At 34.0% G+C, this 22,367-nt stretch overlaps 1 protein-coding gene across 1 annotated transcript in view; it reads left to right on the forward strand.

Moving 5' to 3' along the window:
- Positions 1-22,367, forward strand: part of CTNNA3 (catenin alpha 3) — a 1,732,244-nt gene that overhangs the window by 529,151 nt on the left and 1,180,726 nt on the right. The window lies entirely within an intron of this gene.

The following is a 22,367-nucleotide window of genomic DNA, read 5'->3' on the forward strand; positions in this document are numbered from 1 at the left end:
GGGGGGGGACGTGGGCGAGGACGGGGGGGGGGGGCGTGGACCGCGGCCCAACCCACCCCCCCCACACCCCAAAAAAAAAAAAACGGACATCAAAAAAAAAAAAAAAAAAAAAAAAAAAAAAAAAAAGATAGCATATTTGTAGTTTTGGAAACAGTATAAACTATTTGGTTGAAATACTGGGTAGAAAGAAGAAAGCATTCTAATGCATTACATTATCTGATTAATTCAAGATTACAAGGACCAAAATTTTTTATTTCCTTCTTTGACATTGAAGATCTTTTTGATGTATATGTGATGCTTTCCTTTCTCAGTAAGCACACCATTCTATGAAAATTTACTTTATTTTTTATAATTGAACATTTTGCAATGCTCCAAGGTTGTTACTTCAAGGTGGAATTTTATTGTGTACAATTTTAGGTTTAGTAGTGTAGATGGGTTAAAGAAAATGTGTTCAGATGTCTGGCAGTATCTTGTTGTGGCTGTTAATGATTTAGAGTAAAAAGTTTATTGTTATAAGAAAAAATAAAATTAAATAATGGTGTTAATAAACTAGAGCTGTTATTGTAATTGTATTGTGCTGCAGTGGTGAATTGACTCTGCTATTTTTGTAGCTATGCACACAGAATAAATACTATTTAGTTGGCATGAATTAACAGGCCATTCATTGGAATAATTTTTTTCCAGGACTAGCATACATCAAGCAGATACTCAATAAATATTTGTTAAACAAATTAAATGCAGAGACCTGGTCTCTAGGGCTGTAGCTTATCAGTTTTATTCAGGAATGCTGGGTAAAGAGAGAAAGCTTTTTGCCTACTTATAATTTCAGCCTCTATACTTGGTTCATCAGAATGCATGGTGCTCATTCACTGATTTACAGGAGTGCTTCTTCATTACATATGGGCTGCACATACTCTGATACTCTAACAGCTGAGCCTTTCCAAATTGTATTTAATGGTATGGATTCGGGGTTGAAATTAGACTGGAATACACTAATACCTACCACTGCTGATACTGCATCATCCCTTTTTTTTTTCCTTTCCTTTAGAGTAACAACAAACAACAATCAATTTGTCTCGGTAGAAGTGCTTATTTTTATTAATGTGGCTTTTTAAAAAAAAGAGCTGTACAATTCCGACACATTAGGTGGGAATATTGATGGTAATATATCCTGTATATGGCCTCATCAGACCGATGCTCCTGTAACTCACATTGCCTTTTCTTATTATTGAAAAATCTTTCCCTTTCAGGCAAGGGAGTGTTAAAGTCCTAAGTAGGAAGGGATCTGTTCTGCCCTCTATTTTGATTCTCAAAGACGTCCCTTAACACTTTTTAAATCTGGAAACAGATAATCTAGAGAGTCAAAATAAGTAATAATGCTCCTTCATTTTGATATGCAGCATTTGTTACTGTATTAGTTATGAACAAGATAGATTCATCCACACCAAAGACCGAACTGTATGTTTTAAAAAAGAAAATAAAGTTTGCAAATGGACACATCTTCCCCAGCCCCATGCAGATAATAGTCCATTTTATAAATTAATGGCTAATGAGATTTTTGTTCTTTTGACTATATTCAGCATGCATTTGGTGTACTTCAGGTTACTATTACTAATATCATCATTTCTTCTAGGTCTTTCATGATTTATTTTTACTTTTATCCTATCGAAGACTTTGTTATGTTATTGTCAATAGTTTTTGGATAAAGGGTAAAGACAAAGTTAAAAAATAAAATAATTAAAAAGACTTTTTTTTAAAAAAAGAATAATGTACATTTTCTTAAAAGGGTATATATACTATTCATAACAAGTGGCTTACTGCATTTAGGTTTTCATATGTAGAGTCTGCTTGCATATCCTTTCCCTTAGGAAAGACGCTATCTATAGCCCTTATGTGGTCTCTTAACTGACAGTCTAGAACTCATCCTCATCCCAACTGAATCTCCCTTCTTCACATTCTAGACTGGCATTCTAGGAAATTGCTGACAAGTTGCCCAAATCTGGCCCTCAGCTTTTTTTTTTTTCCTCAGAATAATGTTGGCTAACAGCATGCCACCCAATTGAATTAGTTTCTAACATTTGTAAATTAGAGATTTCATATAAAAATTCAGATTTTTTACCTCACTAGAAAACCTGGAAGATATGGACCTATATCCCTGTTTAGCAACAGTTCTCAGGAGATCAGTGGTAGTTGTCCCTTTTAGATGGGAGAAGGGCTTACCTCAGTTTGCACTGCTCTCTATTGTTTTGTAGACATTGAGGCTGCTGGTCAATTGACATTAGCACTTGCCTGTTTGTTTTATCATGCCCAGTACTTGCTTGACCCTCTGAACACTTGAGGTTGTGAATGCATTTTTGGAACTTACGTATACTGTGGCCAGCACCGCAGGGCACTGAAAGTTATCCTGTACTACTCAATAATGTGTTCCAAACATGACACTTTCAACTAAAATAGTTATCTTACAGCCATTATCTTAGAGGAATTAATCTAATGGCTAGGAGTTTCAGATTTCATGGTCTATGGAGGAGGTATATAGAGGCTAACCATCTCTTTGGATGCCATTGCCTCACCCATGCACTGGGTAATCTGCCATTACCGTTTACAGTTTGACTGCCTTGATGCTCTATCAAATTGTTTTTGTTCATGATTTATTCTGGTGTCTACCAGTGAGTACATGCCCGAAGCTTCTGTCATTTCCATACACTTTTTATAAAGCTGATAACTACAACAATGCTTACACTGAGACACTGTTAACAAGAATAGCCAAAATTTCATCCATCGGTTGGTCAGAAATAATGTGCAATATGGAAGATGGTTTCTATGTAACTTTATGACAGAACTGACCAGTTAGGAGAGTTCAGATCAACTATTATTAGTTTAAAAATTTAGAACAGAGGAAGACTTAAGGTGTTATTCAAGGGAATGCTTTTATAAGGGTTTTGGAATCTTGCTCAGTGAATATCATCGGTATAGTAAAATTGAAAGAGATACAATGACAATATAGACATAGAAGAAATTATTTCTGAAATATTTAAAATCCCAGTTCCTGTCTGAAACCTGGGGAGGGATAACTACCAGCAATAGGCATGCTTTATTCATACCTTAATGGGACAATATTGCAACTCACCTTCACCAACATCAGTTCTTTCTCCATGTAGTAGAATAACAACTAAAATGCAGTCTCTGTGTTTAGGAAAGACTTATGCATTACAAAACAGGATGACTTTTCTTTGTGCCATAAAGGAATCTCATCAGTCTGTATGTTCCTATAATATTCATCAAGAAAACGAGCAATAAACAAGATACATAGAGTAGGTGAAATGTTTTTGTTGGCTTTTCTCTTTTGTAACTCTCCTTGTCATGCAGGAGGGTGCACTGAAATATTGAGTCTTTTATTTTCTGGATAGTGCTCAATTTTCTTGACTACACCATTTGGGGATCAGAAATTTCATTTCAGGGAGTTTTCAAATGCCACATAACTTCTTGTGAAATGCAAAGTATTTTAAGATTTTGAAACCATGATATAGAAGAGCATTAACAATCATTCAGGATACTTTTTCTCCCTTTAACTTGCTATTTGACCTTGAAGAGTCTATGTGTATAATAAAATCAATATATGTATCTTGCTTCACTGAAGGAGGCTTATAGAGTCTAATGCCATGTAGTTTGGATAAGATGGTTGCTTTCCCTTGTAGTATAGAGTGACAACAATTTTTGATCAAACTAACAAGTCATTCACTTGATTCAGGGTAGAAATATAATACACAATGGATTATGCAAGTAGAAAAAGTCATTTCATAGTAATTGCCTGACATTTAAAAACTGGAATTCAGTAAAAGCTGATTAAGTTTATTTAATCATTATAGACTCAATTTTGAGCAAAAAAGCAGATCTGACTTCTCTTTGTAATACAGCACAAAACTCTGCATTCCTCTTGTGTGCTATTTCATAGTTTTAGGTCTGATTCAGATTTTTTGGTTTTACCGTGACAAATCTCTTTATCTAGAGCTAAGATATGGAAATGTTCTCTTTTTATAAACACTATTTGGTTATTTTAGAATGCCCTGATTTGCAGTGGTGGATTCTGCCTGCCTTTTTGTCTACCTAGGAAACCTAAGGCAGGAAATACTTGCAGTATTTCATAATCAAGGAATACTCTGAAATGTCCTTTAAAAATAAATATGATGTGTCACATACCTCAGAGTATGAGTTTACTCCCCCTGAGATAGAATTAAATTTGCTGATGTTTAAAAATACCAGCATGATTGATAGACTATTTGCATTTGACCACCTGTTAATGAATTCTCATTCACTACTTGTTTTCCCTTGCTAAAATTATATTTAAATCACACTGCACAATAACCCATAGATATTAAAAGATTTACAAAGAAAAACTAACAGAATTGTCACACCTCTGATAAGTGAATTATTCTCCAAATTGTAATTATATTTTTTAAATAGATAATTCCAGACTTTCTAGTAAATCTCATTAGTAAGTATGTCTGAGGTTCTAAAGAGGTTCATTGTTTACTTAATTGCCCAAAGTTTGCTTTTCTTTTTTTTTTTTTTTTAATTTATTTATTATTATTATACTTTAAGTTGTAGGGTACATGTGCATAACGTGCAGGTTTGTTACATATGTATACTTGTGCCATGTTGGTCTGCTGCACCCATCAACTCGTCATTTACATCAGGTATAACTCCCAATGCAATCCCTCCCCCCTCCCCCCTCCCCATGATAGGCCCCGGTGTGTGATGTTCCCCTTCCTGAGTCCAAGTGATCTCATTGTTCAGTTCCCACCTATGAGTGAGAACATGCGGTGTTTGGTTTTCTGTTCTTGTGATAGTTTGCTAAGAATGATGGTTTCCAGCTGCATCCATGTCCCTACAAAGGACGCAAACTCATCCTTTTTTATGGCTGCATAGTATTCCATGGTGTATATGTGCCACATTTTCTTAATCCAATCTGTCACTGACACATGCACACGTATGTTTATTGCAGCACTATTCACAATAGCAAAGACTTGGAATCAACCCAAATGTCCATCAGTGACAAAGTTTGCTTTTCACTGCAAGTCTTTGGCTTTAATTAATGAGTTTTTGTGTGTGTATGTTTTTTCATCTCCAGTAGTAGTATGTCCAATGATGTAGAGAAAATGTATAGCTCAAACAATGGTTAAAGTCTAAGTTTCCTTTTAACACTGAGATTCTGAAAATCTGTGAATTCTTATGTGATCATGGGTATATTACTCTAGATGTTTACATCTGAAATTTGCAGGTGGACATAAATAGAGAGTAGAGATGCTTTACCAAATCGTCCAAAAAAAAAAAAAAATCTCACTTTCATTACTTCACACATATCTTCATAGTGTCAGTGGATTTGCTGGTTGGTTATTTTGTAGAGCAAATATGAAAACAAATTGATGTTTTCATGAGTATTTCGCTTTACTCTAGTTATATTGGCCTACTTTCTTAGTCCCAAACAGTCAAGAAATCGTATTTTTCTCTAAAATCTGGAGAAGTATCTAAGTTCTGTTTCCTGTGAGAAAGTTTACATCATGGGTCTTAATATTTTCTCTGGTACAAAAAGATAAATGGCAGCAGAAAACGATGCTTTAGTTAACATTTTTATTACATATTTCTACATAAACAGTTCTGATTCTTATTAATTTTCATATATTTCAAATTATGTATAATTGATGACATTTATGTGTAGTTTATATTGACTAGGACTGAGAAATTCTTAGTTCATGAGAGGGGAGACATGGCTTTCTAAGCTCTTTTATAGGGCAGGCTCCAAATATTTTTATTAATATCATTTTTATTATATTACTACTATGCTTTAGATAAAATATACACTCAGAAAATATTTTGGAATGAATGAATTATAACTGAAATGATGCTACATTTAAGTGTTCTTTCTATGCACAATAATTAACTTTGGGATAAGGGGAGGCTATAATACGGTTCATGCTGTTATTAAATAGTGTTATGCCATCTTTCTTGTGAAAAGGGATGACTTTTAATTTTTCTCAAGCTTTGAGATCTTCCACATAAAAGTTAATATCAATGAAATCCTTTAGAACAGAGCAAAGCAGGAGTGAGAAGGGCATGTCCTTGTAAGTTTTATTTCTGCCTGAGAGGCATCTGGGAATGCCAGTGAATGGATATTGGAGAGGAATGGATGATAATGGAAAACTATTTAGAAAATCACCGGCTAAGACACCAGACAATCCTAGCATGTGGTTTGGGAAGCCACACTTTTCCCCACCAGTGCCATTCAGTAGAGCAAGTCTCTGGTGTGTAGAAATTTTCAGCATAGTTATTGATTTAGATAATTCTTTTACATTATTCTTTATTCCAACCTTTACTGAGTATGCTTTTTTTCCTAAAGTGCTGTTTACTGGACAGATGTCTTAGATGTGCCCACTGTTGCCTGAAAGGCAATAACTATTTCAGTTAGCTATTAGCATACTAAAAAAACTTGGGTAATTCCACCCACTTCACATTAATTTGCTCTTGTTGATTATTTGCTGTAATGTGTTAAATAATTACTCTTGAATCGGTCATGAAAAGCAGTCATTTACCCGTTTGATTGCTATAAATATCTATGAAGTCATCCAAATGTGCTTCCATATTATTCAGAACTCTTCTAAGTCATTAATAAATATATTGAACACCTGTGCTAGCACTGATCCCTGAGGCACCTCATTATTAACCTAATTGCACAGCTTCATGATATTTCATTTAACCTTGCTTTTACTACCAAACTTTGTTCAAACCAAGACATTTCAAATTAATAATAAAACTTTACCTTTTATCTCATGATCACCATGGCTTTATAATTGAATTTGCACATTTAAAAAACTCTGAATGAAATAGTTAGCTGTTCACTTTTTAAAAAAGTTCAAAGTATTTGTACACTTTTCTCCCAGCTATTTTCTGAAATTCGACTTGTTTACAGTCTTCTTTTCATTGTTTTTCTTCATCAGCTATTTTTAATATGTTAGGATGAAGAAACAATAATTCCATAGTCACAGTATTGTGGTTTTGGATACAATTCTTTTTGTGAGTCCCAGCTCCTCAATGCTATTTTATTGCTAGCTGGTACCTCCATCAAACTGGAGCAGGAAAGGGAAAAGGAGATGGAATGTTGGCTGACATTGCTATTCATCAGTGAAGCTATCGCAAGTGAAGAATGAGGTTTGAACCTTCTGGTTTAAATCATACTTATGGAGTACAGTTTTTTTTTTTTTTTTTTTTTTTTTTTTTAATATTGGAGCCAGAAGGGACTCTGAAGATCACATGGTTAAATTTCCCTTATTTTTCAGACAAAGAAGCAGAATCCCAAAGAAGTGAGCTGACATTGATGAAGGTCAAACTGATCAGGTCCCTTTTTCTCTATTGTTCAACTCACAGCAGCCTGGCTCAGATTTTCATCATCTTTGTTTCTTACTACCAGTAATAAAAATTTTTGGTCTTATTTATTCTGATAATTTTGAGATGAATCGCATTTAAGCCTCTTTTAGACCATCAGCTATATCTAATTTATTTTTTAAATCTCTAATAGTGTCTTGAACATAGTAAGTTCTCAATAAATATTATTGAATGCATGAATAAATCTAGAAGCACACTGTTTAGTAGACTAAACAATATATACATATATATGCATATACGTGTGTGTATACACATATTAAGTAATGGCTATAGAATTTTTAGTTCTTATTTTACTTATCTCATAGATCTATATACATCACATAAACAAAATCATAAAGCATATTTTTATATATTATATATTATTTCTTTTTTCAAAACTGACTTCCAGATGGTTAGGTGCTACGATCCTTAGATTTATTTGAACTGGCTGTTCTAAATAAACTGAATTGTTCTATGATGTAGACTGTTAGCTTTATATAAACTTTATCTAATATCACTTGCTCTCAAACTCTCAAATTCAACCAAATTCCCTCATAGATACCTGAGCTATTTTGGAGAGTATAGGCAAAATTCTACATATGAGAAGTGCCCTTCTATAAAAACTAAGGGCAGAGAAGCCAAGATTCTTATTGAAGTTGGTTCCCAGGCTCCCTACCTCCCAAGGGAGGCATTATTAGAGAAGCTTCTGTATTTACCTATTTTATATATTTATTTTACTTTATTTTTTTATTTTTATTTTTATTTTTTATCTTTTTTTTTTAATACTTTAAAGTTCTAGGGTACATGTGCATAACGTGCAGGTTTGTTACATATTTATACTTGTGCCATGTTGGTGTGCTGCACCCATCAACTCGTCAGCACCCATCAACTCATCATTTATATCAGGTATAACTCCAATGCAATCCCTCCCCCCTCCCCCCTCCCCATAATAGGCCCCGGTGTGTGATGTTCCCCTTCCCGAGTCCAAGTGATCTCAATGTTCAGTTCCCACCTATGAGTGATTTTTGATAGTAACATTTCAAAATCATTGAAATGCTATTCATTGCTTTTGGAAGGTCACCACTCAAATCAAATGGTCAACATTCTATCATCTGAATAAGTCAGTCCTTAGAATTGTGGACTTAGAATGCCTTTGAGGTGCATTATGTATTTCAGGTTCATGATTCATCTGCTTTGGGGAAAAGTATTATTTCCTGGCACATGTTCAAATGCTGTAATTTAAGACATTTGCAGTAAATTATTATACCACTGTCACAAATGCAGTTGATATGACCCCAGGAATTATGCCTGGGGAATAGTTGACTCATCTAGTTGGATCTGGCTCATTATTCTTTAACATGCTAAAGAAAAAGAAAAAAAACAAAGAACAAATAACTCTTTAAATTTTTTTGTCAAATACCTATGAAACATAGGAATAGTGAGCTGAAATGTAAGTTAAAGAAATAATGTAAATGACCAAGCAGAGAGGATCAAATTGTTAAACTTCTTTAGAGGTGTCATTTAAACATTTGGCCTAGGAAGTGTCAGACGAAACGTTGTTACAAAACAACTAAAGAGCAACTCTGACCTAAAAGAGAGCCCCTTTCTGCTTCTAGGTTCTGAAGACCCAACTTTTACCCTCCTCTTCCCACCCTCTTAACCATTTCCCATCATAAAATTCTTTAAAAGTGTTGGTGTAAATCTGTTACTGAAAAACATAACGTCTACAGCATGCTTCCAGAATCTATCTCATTTTTATTTCCCTCATGGTCCTTTTCATGATCACCTGGGTGATTATAGTCGTCTTGTTTGCACTGTTGTTAGATTAATTGCTTCCATGAGGCTTTTGCGTGAGGCATAGACAGTTAGTGTTGACATAATCTTGAAGTTAGTCAAATATTGGCCCAGAGATGGAATCTGTGGTGTGTAGGGACCAAAGTGCCTCCAAGAGATATGGTCTGAGCTTGTGAAAGAACTGTGGAGGTTCTGAGCTGACACAAATGGCATACGATAAGACAGGCTGGATAGGATTCTTAGATACATAATCCCATTTCTGGGGTATTCAAATTTAAATTTTCCCACACTCTTCCTGGGGTCTCCTTAATCAGGGTTGACCCAAAGCTGCATTAGACTGTACATGACTCATGCTTCAGACCCAAGCCAAGATCTGAGATTTTTAAGAAAAGAGGTAATTGAATTATACCCTTTAGGGCTGCTTCTTAGCAGAGGAAAATCACAGAAGGTTGTATCCTTTCCAGGACACCTTCCCCACATGCTACACACACACACACACACGCGCGCGCACACACACACACAGACACACCTTTGAGAACCGTCACCACGGTGATTTATTAATAGTGTGTTATATCTTTAAGTACTTAGGATTAGATAAAAATTAAGAACTACTGATTAAAATTTCTTATTTAATTTTAGGTGTGTGCTGATAGTTATGTAGGTACAATTACATCCATATTTGTAGTATAACAAAAGTTGATGGCAGCAGGAAAAACAATGAAAAAATCTACAGAGACTCCAGAATAAATACATTTTGTATGGACTAGCTTTAATATTAATAAATCAATTAAATTAGATTTTTACTCATATTTTTATATTGCTTAGATTTATAAATTAATTTCTCTCTATTAAGGAGACATCTCTGTTTTTACATCTCCATTTTATTCTTTGAACAGAATTGAAATATAATCCAGAACCTTGTCTAAGAATATTTTAAAAATGTAAATGTAGAGGCCTTATATTCCAAACTTTTAACTTATTAAATATACTGATTATAGATATATAAGTAGTACATTGGTACAAATTCAGTCTTTAATTTTCAAAGAAAGTTGTGACATAGGAATTATATAATAATTGGGAACAGAATTTAATATTTTGATATACATTATTTTTTTTTCTTTTCTTGCTTCTAATATCTTTCTTGACATTTTTGTGTGTGTGTGTTCTCTTCCTGTCACCCAGACTGAGCTGTAGTGGTATGATCATAGCTCACTGGAGCCTCAAACTCCTGGGCTCCGGTGATCCTCTCACCTCAGCCTCCTGAGTAGCTTGGACTACAGGTGTGCACCACCTGCCCAGCTAATTGTTAAAAAACCTTTTTGTAGACATGAGGGCTCTCACTATGTTGCTCAGGCTGGAAAAATTCTTTTTAAGTATTTTCTAGATGTAAGCTAAAAGTCTATAGGTTGTCATTAAATGATTTGTACCTTGTTTTATTAGCAAAGTTAGCCAAATTCTACCTTGTAGATAATAAACCATGATAGTTATGTCCATACATTTATTCTTTCACCTTCTCTGGTCACCTAAATCCCTTTTTCTGAACTGCCTGTCTGCCCCTCCAATCCCAGCCCAGTAAGCTATGATCGTACCACTGTACTCCAGCCTGGGTGGCAGAATAAGGCCCTTTCTCTTAAAAACAAAAATTGTTGAGAACTTCATTTCTAACCCTTGCTGACTCTTTTGAAAATAAACCTTGTTGGACTCTAATCGATCACCTGAGAATATGTTTCTACTAGTGGAGAAGGTCTTGAAATGTATCTCCTGTTTTGCTTAGTGATCTTTATGTCTGAACAGCAGCATGAGAAGAGTAGCGTGCTGTGTGAGTGTGTATCTGTGGGTTTTTCCACATATCTTATATGTAAATTGCAAATAAAGGAACTAAAATTTTAAAGATGAGTCAAGGATGAGATAATGGTACGTGGGCATGATGCTAGGAAGAAAAAAATTAGCATCCTAAAGTTAAGATAATGCCACCATTTCAGTAAGAATAAAAATAATTCTTTTAAAGAATAGTATCTCTGGTTTATTTCCTCATTTCTACCTTTTACTTCTCTCTAAATAATTTCAGAGATCATATTATAAAAGACATATGATGTAGGATTAACAAAACAGGATTAGAAAAAGTATATCAAAAGTATTTACAAAGGAGAAAGCTGGGACACTCCATGGGAATTTTAACATGGTCACCATGATAGTGAATGTAACCCAGTTTTGGGTTTCTGAGCAAAGGTGTAGAGGATAGGATGTGTTACAGACCTCTAGTATTCACTGCGGATGAAGCGTAACCGTTTCCCAAGGGAATCTTTTTTCCAGACCTAGCTCTGAAGTACATTACTCACGTGGTTTTTTTTAAAAATTATATTCCATAATGTGATGGATGTATTTCTCAAAAATAATTTTTATTAAATATAGAAGAAAATCCCTGAAGGCTTTTTCCTATATAAACCTGTAGTGCAGATTGAGGGCAGAATCCAGTGCATATACAGAGTGTTATGCAGCAAAACATATGAATTGTTGAATGTAACCCTGTAAAATTAATTACAGTGTTAGAATTGGAATGTTCAAGGGAAATATTCCTCTCTGCTCTGAAATTTAGAATAAAAAAAGAAAGAAAGACAAATGAAGTCTTCTGGCCTTGATTCTTAAGACCAAGATTTTTTTTCTCTGAAATACAAATCAGCTTCTATTATCTTACTTTATCCATTCTGCTTACCTCTATCTCAGAAGGAAAGCAAGGTAAACTTGACTAAATAAGTGCTGACAAGATTCACTTTAGAGTGATTATATAAATGTATTCTGCAGCTACTTAAAATTCATATTTCAGGCTCTAGTTACATATACTTAAGATATGGATAAATTCCACCAGGCAAAAAGACAGAAAATTGAAAGGAAAAAAAAGACAAGGGAACCAAGTCAGTAAAAACATTTTAATTACACCCCAAGCCAAAGGAACATTAAAGTTAAGGGAAAGCCTGGAAAAGAAGACATTTTTATGGAAGCATATGATTTTAGATCAGGTATAAAATAAGACAGTTATAACATAACCATAATATATTGAAAAGGGTGGAACATGAAGGTGTATTATCATCATGACCAGTTATAAATAAATCAGTTGTTCATTATTTCCATTGAGAGAACAAACTGATGGCAACATCTATTCAACATGTGAATGATTCATTTAATAGCTTTTCATGCCTCATTTCTGACACTTTTTTTGGGAGGCTAAAAATACTGAAGTGATTGAAATACACTGTGCTAGAGTGACTTGTACATAATTTGTTACTAACTGGTACTTTTATTTCTAAATGATTTTTTTCACTTCATAATGAAATAGCTTAAATGCTAGTTCTTCAGGATTTGCTGTGGTGAGAAACTTACTATTGGAATTTCCTAATCAGTGACAGGTAAATTAGATGGATACTTTGCATGTATTAAATTATAGTGGTATCCTGGGGAGACTGGTGTGTTGTCTGTGATACCATGACTCTGGAGAGAAATGGGAATATCCTGTAGAGGATTTTTTTTTATCTTGCCATCTATTATAATAATATTATGTTAAGTATATGGAATATACTCCAATAGATAACTTTCTAACACCTATTGGTTTGATGAAAATAATCTTGAGATATTTTAATCTTTTAGCAATTGTCCCTAACAAGCTTCTGGACCTTTCATAGAATGCCACACATAAACAGTCATTTAAAACCAAGACCTTCATTATTCAAGGGATTTGTGAAAGTCCTAAATTGAGCCACAGGCAAAGAGCTGTTTTTATGAGAAATGTCAAAGGATTTTTTAAAAGAGGAGTTTAGGCCTTATGTGAATTTTCTTAACCTCTAGTATATTCAATCTATTGAAAAAAAGAAAGACTTACTTTGGAATCTAGGTTTGATTGTTAGGTCTGGCACTGAGTGAAATGTAATCTTATTTATGTTATTTGGTGAGCTATTAGCCCTCTATAATATTGTATAATTGGACATTTCATTTTTCAAGATAAATTAATGTAAGCTTTTCCTCTTCCAGTCTTATCACTCACATTGTGTTGGCACATATGTGTATGTCATATGCTATATAAAACTCAAACTGAGAAGGAAATACTGAAGAAGACATAAACGTGAAGACAAGAGGAAGGGTAAAATAAGCAGAGTAATATATTATTCTCCCTGTGGTTGATTTAGGACCCTGAAACTATAACTGTTCTTCACTTACTCCCTCAGCAAGTTCGCCTATGATCTGTCCTAATGGAATGGAGAAATTTAAGATGTATTTATTCCACTAATTCAAAGGAATGAAAACTTACTTAGGTTAAGTCTTCCCTCCTTAGAACTATCTCATTATAAGTGTAAGACCCTAATTTAATTTTTCGTCTATTTCTTCCCTTTTCCTTATTTTCTTTTTTTAAAAATTATAACACATATTTTCAAGGCAGGAGTTTTTGAGTAATTATAGCAAATGTGATATACACTGGGCAGTTCAACAAAAGTAATAAAATATGGCCTGTTGTCTTGTCATCATTAGCCTAAAATGTTTAATTATGCAGATGTTTTAACGAAAAAATCGTCACAGGTTCTTGCAAAGTAGGTGGGGTACAAACCTGAAAAGAAAGGTAGAGATCAATAAGGTTTGTGTTTCAGCTATTGTTATACCTTATGAACCTGGAATTTTCAATCAGCAGATGGAGATTTAATAGTATTTTTCAAGCCTTTCTGGAGACTGTCCAATTGTCCAATTACTTGCCATCATCATTCCATCCTGCTCCCCTTGTAGTCCACTCAGGAGTGTAAATGTCAGTATTTCACGCTAATCTTAACAGTCCCAGAGCCCCATGAAATAAAAAGCATATTGATTTTTTTTTGTAAACCAAGTGGAGTTTCCCAGACTAGATTTTGAGCCTCTTAATTGGAATACAGAACAATTGTGAAACTTAAAAAATCTAAAGGTTGTTATAATTTAATTTATAGTCACTAACAAATTATAGACTCTTCACATATAAAAGATAAATTCAAAACATTCACATTGAGTATGTTTTGGATATTTAATAGAAGTAGTTGTGGTCTAATGAGTTCAGTTTTACAGGCTCATTTACTACCACATAGCATGTACCACCCTGTAGAAAACTATCTAGAGTGAAAATTTATATTTTTGAGAAATAATTATTTGTATATAGTATACATTTTATATATTGGGGATTCTCATGGCTGCCTTTGCCATACTGCACATTCTTCATAATCCTCAAGAGTATTTTAGAATATTAGGCACAATTCCCTTGGCATTCATTAAAATAGCATTATTCATGATGACTTTCTTCGAGTTAGTACTGATATGTTCTGAAATTCTAAAATTAAAATACATTCATTTTCTTTCTTTCTTTTTCTTTCTTTTTGAGACGGAGTCTCACTCTGTCGCCCAGGCTGGAGTGCAGTGGTGCGATCTCGGCTCACTGCAAGCTCTGCCTCCTGGGTTCACGCCATTCTCCTGCCTCAGCCTCCCCAGTAACTGGGACTATAGGCACCCGCCACCATGCCCGGCTAATTTTTGTATTTTTAGTAGAGACAGGTTTTCACCATGTTGGCCAGGATGGTCTGGATCTCTTAACCTCATGATCTGCCTGCCTCTGACTCCCAAAGTGCTGGGATTACGGGCATGAGCCACCATGCCCAGCCTTCATTTTCTTAAGTAGGAAGATCAGAGAACTATGCCTTAAACTGGTTGCTGAATTCACTAATACTATTTTGGTTCATCTTAATGCGAAGTGCATTCTTGAAAATTTAAATAAAAAAGTGCCATGAGCACAAAATAAACATTGGAATCCTTTGAGAGTAATGGTATTCTCATAAAGAGAAGTGTTTGTTAAGGAAAGAAATACGTATTTAAAGATGCAAAGAGTCAATGGTACCAAGCACCTTCCAAAACAACTGTGCTTATTGGTATATCAGGCAAATTCACCATCTTACTAATTTTTCCCTACTTTTAAATGAAACATTTTATAGTAATAGAACAAAAGACAAAAGAGTCTACATGAAACCTAATTCTCATTCATTTTCATATCAGTCTTATGCCATAACCTGTAGATGATAAAAATTTAAATTATACAATATACCCTTTCTACATGTTTTCACATATTCCTGAAGTTGGAATTGTCTTATAGGCTTTTTAACCCACATAGGTAGCATTTTAATGGACATTTTACAAGTGAAACAAAACAGAAAACTTCTGACCGTACATTACATTTATTTATTAATTACTCTAAGTTTATTCAATAAAATTGCATATTTTTTATTTATCATGGAATAGCTAAATTAAATCCTTTTCATCTGAGGATTAATTTGAAAAGATTGTGGGAAGGGGTAATTTTTTCAAAATTTTATTTGACATATAGACTAGAAAAAACTGAGTAGCTATATGGGGAGAATACTAGACTCAGAAACTATTAGAGTCCTAGTTTTCTGGATGATAATACCCACAGACATCTAAAGACTTCTAAATTTTAGTTAGGAGCTGGATGGCTCCTAACTAAAGCCATCCAGCTCCTAACTAAAATTTAGAAGTCTTTAGATCTATCATGTACAGACTTCATTTTTAGAAATATCTATCATGTACAGACTTCATTTTTAGAAATATCTATCATGTACAGACTTCATTTTTAGAAATATCACATTGAGTCACAATAATTTATTCACTATAAGCATCGATCACTGTGTCTCACATCACAGTAACTGGAATACCATAATACAAATGAATAAATGCTTATTTTATTGATTAGAATTAAAAATATCAAAATATATTAAATTAAATGTATATTAAATGTAAAATATAGAGAAGACAAGACACATTGAACAACTACCCATGAATGAAAATTGTACCTCCCAAATAAACACAGAGATAACCGTAAATTAATAGTCCAAGTGATGAGCAGAGTTTGATGAAGAGAATATTTCTCCACTTGAAAAATTCAAAAAACTAAAGTAGCTTCTTATGCATCATGTTTCAGATTAGAAATATATATATTTGACTGTATTTTTTAAATGACAACTTTACTGACAATTATTTGTACTTTTAAGGCAGAAATATTTCTGCATATTCCTAAATGTCAGTGCATTCATAAACTAAAAATACTTCACTCTAGTGAAAAATAATTCTAAGTAAATATACATTCTAGTACTGGTCTGTTTGCTATTGTTGCAGGACTTTTCCTTATTTCAGCTAAAGATAGGCCTCTTGTCCCATGGCCACGAAAATTCAGGTTCACAGACAATTTGAATGGTGAGTAAGACAGCATTTTATTGGTTGAAAAGAAAGAAAAGGGGGAAACAGGGACTCTCCGCAAGGGCAGAGTCCCTGCTAGAGCACTTCCTGCTTAGCCACTTGAATCCCAGGTTCCACACAGGAAGAGGAGGGGGCAGGCTCTTCCTTGCTGCAAATGGACTAGAACCTGTGTGTGAGTCCACCCAAGTGCACATTCCCAGTGTGCAGACTGGTTGGAGTTTTGTCAGGGACCCCTCACACCTGGCTGTCTCACTATCAACTAAATGATTTTGATCATGGTCTTTAATAATATTCTACTGTAGTTTGTTTGTAAAATATAGCAATCAAAAATGATTTTTATTTTTACTCTTTGAAATAAAAATTCTGGTTAATATTCACCAGTACTGACATAAAGACTAAAAAAGTTGAAAAAAAGAAAGTCGATCAATCTAAAGGATGTGTTTTCATTTGTGCCAAACAGTAGTTTGACGGAGGATGTTACAATTACTAGCTTTTAAAAAGTTGTTTGATGTAATTCACATAATTATTTGAAATTAATACCATTTCCTGGATCTGTCTTCAAAATGGTTTATGAACATTTTATTGAAACTGACATAACATTTTAAACAAAGGATTAATATGCTTTTCCCCCACCCCAAATAAGATAAAATAGAAATGTAAAGAGAATCAGAGTTCAGAAAAATTTGGGAAATATTTATGCCTGCCTAGAAAGGCCAAGAGATTTACTGTGGTGAGAGTAAAATTTGGCTCTGAACTTTTAGGCAATCAGGACAAAAATTGAGCCTGGTCTTTTTCTTCCAGAGAAGCATGAATCTAACAAATCCTATTGGAATAATAGATGTCAGTAAATAAAAATATAATATTCTCCCTTCACTGCCCTCCCATCTTTGTCTGGCCCATCTGAATACTGCTAGTTTTAAGTTCTATGTCATTTATCACTTTTGCCTTGAGATATTCCCAACAACCTTATTAACTTTGATTTTATCTTCTCCTAACTGCTGTTTACAATTGCAGGTATTAAACTTAGTTCTCGAATTTTATTTCTGTTGAATATGGATGTCTTTTCTCTTTGCTAAGACTGTAAGTCCATTGGGGACAGGGACTATATCATACACTCATGTATCTCTAAAATTTTCTTACCTTCCAATGGGCATATATTAGGTATGTAATAAACACATCAATTATATTGAAAAAAAAATGTGGTCAGTGATAGCCTTAAATAGGTAGAATTTTGAACTTAACATTGGGGTCCATAGAGTGGTCCTTAAATCAGCAGTTAGAGGGGTCAGTTTTTCAATAGATCAGTCAACTGGATTTGAATCCTTGTTGCATAATTTACTAGCTATATGTTATATAATTGCTCTGTGCATCAGTTTCTTATCTTCCTCAGGGGAAAACAATAGTATCTACTTCATAGGATTATTATTAATTGTTTTTCATATTAATGTTGACTGAATGAATGAATACACATAAAATGCTTAGAAAAGTAAACATTCAGTAAGTGTTAGTTGTTATGTTGTCTTAAAGTGCTTGGCACTAAGCCGTTCTTTCTGAAAATAAATAGTCATTCTTTGTGGTAATTACAGAACACAATCAGTTGTCTGAACTCTGTCCTCAGAAAGCGAAAGTATATGACAACAAAACCATGTTTTCATTACAGACAATAATATTTATATTATCAGTGGCAGGAAAGCATGCAGTTATCTGAAAATTATATCAGATTATTAAGTTAAAAAGACGTGGCCCCAAACTACATTTCAGTTTTATATTACATAAAATGTTTGTATGTTAGAAACTCTTCTTCCAATCCACCTGTGGTAGTACCAATGTGCCATATCAAGTTCACATGTTTTATCCCGTAACTTGATCCAAAGGCAAGGGAAAAGCTGATAAGGGCTACAACCCCAATTATGTAATTCTTCCACAAAATGATGAAGTGTAACAAGGGTTCATTGTTAAATAGCTGTGTGTTAAAGCCAGTGTTGGCTCAAGAAACTCAGGTTTGAAGTTTGTTAAAGAGGAAACTGGCAGGGAGTTTTGAAGGATGTCCGTTAACGGAACTTAAGTTTCCATCGCATCCAAAGGCAAAAAAATGTTGACATCACAAGGATCTCAAGCTTTTCTCCAGATAGCATGTAAGTTCAGAGATGTTCAGCGTCTTTCCCTAGACCTCTCTGGTGTTAAGTGTAGTCAGACTAGAGCTGGTGTGGGCTTTCGGGCTTTTGCCTCAAGGCAATATTTTTCTTATTTTATAAATTTATATAAAATAAGACCTGTAGCGAGGACTTTAAAGATAATATTTCCAGCTCCCCACTATGGTGGTCATTCCACTCTGATAATTGCCTTATGATGGAACAGAAAAACAGCGGTGACCAATCTTTCACCACATTTTCATCAGACTGTTTAGGGCATTGTATTTATGGATCTGTAATTGAAAGCAAATATATCATTGATATAAAACAGCAAGGACAGATGGAGTACATTTAAAATTACAATTCATTTCTCAACATCAGATTTTGACTAGGTGTATGTGAATTAATGTAATTACTCATATGGTTGAAGCAGCAATTCAGAGTTTATATTTTTGGACTAGTTCAAATTTGACCTTGGAAAGATCATGTAGCATTTAGTTTAAATCTTTTTCTCTATCTATTCAGTTTCTCTCTGGAGAAATAATAGAAATAGTTCTTGGACTAATTTTTATTCTTAATAGTCTCTCTTTTGGTAGAATTAATTCCATCTATCTATCTATCTATTATCTAATATGTATTGCCACCACAAATACCACATTTCTCTTATATCCCCAATATCCACGTTAGCCTTTATGATGACACTTGTTGGCATAAATGTTATTGTAAATTTTAATAATGGGTCTTAGTTTTTAAAATTACTTGCAGATTATTTAATAATAAATCACATTCCCTTCACTTACCTTGGTATGTGTAATTTTTGTCTTCTTTGTTGCCTTTCACCACATCTTCAACCCAGATAACAGGAGCATCTTTGTTGTCCACAATCAGAATTATTCTACATATTTCAGATAACATTTCTGTATGGTGGTAATGGTGCCAGAATGAGAAGACACAATGATATTAGATCCAGGGTGCTAGAATTTCTTTCTTTGCTGGATTTATTGTTTTAAACTTATAGCCTAATTTTTATCAGAGTTATAGATGTGACCATTTTTAGTAGGAGGCATGACTTAGAGAGTGCTTTACTGGCTCTTGAATGCTGTATGTATTATGGAAGTATGTTTTTCATGGATGCTACATGTTCAGATCCTGTGATGGAGTAAAATGCTAATGTAGTTAAACCAATGAGATTACTTGCACTTGTGGAGTTCAGGGAGAGAGAGAAGAGATAACTCAGAGGTTTAATAAAAAGCTCCTGAGGCACTAATGGAGTCGAGAGACTAAGAATCATTTGTGAATAGCTGAGACTGAGGAAGATGTTTTTCAAGATGTGAGTTTAAAAATAAATTTCAACAAATAATTTTATTTGTCCATCTCCACATAGTAATGAAACAAGGAAATGATATTTATTTTATATTTAAACTACATATTACATTCTGAGTAGGACATGTAGAGTCTGCCTTGTTATAAAGGTTATCTTTCAGCCTCCTTTGATGTAGTATGCTTCCAGATCCCATATCATCTGTGTAAGTTACAATACTCCTATAAGGAGTATTGCCATTTAAAATAATTCACAGGAAATGTTCTGTAGCCCAAGTCATATCATTGCCAGTTACAGTTTGTGACTGTAGATTATTGGTGTTTTTCTCCACTTTGTCATTTGCAGTTGGTGACTTTATTGATCATTTATCCATATAGTTTTGGCTAAAATTTGCAACCTCCCCTCTTTTTTTTTTTTTGGCCAGTTGAAGGTTATATTATTGATATTTCTTTATCATATTTTGGCTGTAAATTTATAAAGAACTAAGGTGATTGGAAATAAAAATATGACATCAATATTCAGGGGTATTTATGTTTTGAAGAATTTTTTTTTCAAATGTCTACTCTTTTTAGGAAACCATGTATAAAACTTAAAGAAAATATTGGGTGTTTTTTTCCATTAGGCTGCTGGTTTAGGATATTGAAGGAAGTCTCTACACAGTGTAAGATAATTTTTCTATTTGGAAATAGAAAGGCAAATTATTTTTCTGCTGTGTTCAACACCCCCCCATTAAAATATATAAGCCTCGTTATATTGATTATAATCTCTTCTCACTTTTGAAAATGTGCTATGGGGGGTAGGAGCACATCCTTAGAGCCTAACAAATCTAAATCTGAATCTCCAGCTCCACTGTGTGAGTCTTGGCAAGTTAATTACTATGAGCCTTATTTTCCTTTCTTTAAAATAGTGGTTATACTTCTCTGCTAAAATGCTTTAAAAATGAGACAAGGAGGGCATAGTGCCTGATACATCATAAATTACTTCCTGCCTCTCTCCCCACATCCAGCTTTTCAGTTGTTATATTCATGGGTACAACTAACAAGTAACTAACCCAGCTGCCTTAAGACTGTTTTCAGATATGCCTCTTGAAAGAGTTAATGGGGAATAAAATCTATGAACAACAGTCTGTCAGGAAGCAACCTGAGCATTTTATGTATAGTTGTCTTTTGGTATGCTTTCCTCAGTCAAGAAAAATGTTCAGTCAGGCTTAGAAAACTAGATTCACATTGATATGGGAAAGCACGATAATTCACAATTTTATATTAGAATAGAAAGCAATTGAATGACTTGGGAAAAGTAAATTCATTTGAGCAATATTTTTCAAAACTTAGCATGCATTAGTATCACCTCAGTCATGTCTTAATGCACATTTTGGGATCCATCCCAGTGATTCTGATTCAGTAAATCTAGTATTGACACAAGGGATTTGGAGTCATCTTGACCTCTTACTAGTAACTTCAAGGATATAATAAGTGACAAAGTTTAAACAAATAAAATTATTTGTCAACTTTATCCATCCATGTTGTCTTACTACTATTTTCCACATTAGTCCAGATAAAGTCAGTAAGTGGAAATGACTGAAACTGCTCATATTGACCAACTCAAAACCTGGAGTCAGACTGCCATTTCCTGTAGGCTGAGGCAAAGACTGTCTTGCAGAACCTTTAAACCATGCAGTACAAGTGTGCTGCATTATAATAACGCAAGGCATATGGAAATCAATTTTAAAAAGATAAATTAGTGGGTCATATTTTAGATTAGAAAACAATTTCAAGGTTCCTTTATCACAAGGTCTCTTGATACATTTGAAATATTATTTGATTTACACAAAACAAATTTTCACTCACCTTTTCAGAAAGACAAATATCATATAACACAAATTTATAAATGCGAGCTAGGAGGAAGAAACATAGTAGCCTAAGTCCTAGATGGCTGAGGCACTCTGCTGCTGTAAGATCACTGTCCTTCATAGAATAAAAAAATCAACAGTGGACCTTTTAAAACGTGAATTTTACCCTACAGAAATTAAATATAAGTTGCCTCCCATCTCACAATAAAACTGTAATACAAGTCATGAGAGACCTTCAAAAAAGACCCACCACCACTTTGATGTGTGTGTGTGTTTGCTTGGTTTTAAATTTTCAAATGTTTCTTTCCCATTAATATTGATGATAAAATGAAGCCCAATTGTTGATTGTCCAGGTACCCTACCTTTGGGACAAATCAGAATTTTGAAAGCATTGCTCCTGGGTCCTTTGCACTTGGCACCTCCCTATTTAGGGACAGTTGGGGAAAATTGGGAAGGTCATGGGAAGAGTTGGAAACTCTTCCTTATTGCAAGACCAATTCATCTGCACCTTGAGACTTTTTGATGAATTAGGAGATTGTTATATTACCCAACATTATAAACTGTTAAGAGCTGTGCCAATATAAGATGC

This window comes from Theropithecus gelada, chromosome 9, assembly GCF_003255815.1.
Source record: "Theropithecus gelada isolate Dixy chromosome 9, Tgel_1.0, whole genome shotgun sequence".
NCBI classification, from domain to species: domain Eukaryota; kingdom Metazoa; phylum Chordata; class Mammalia; order Primates; family Cercopithecidae; genus Theropithecus; species Theropithecus gelada.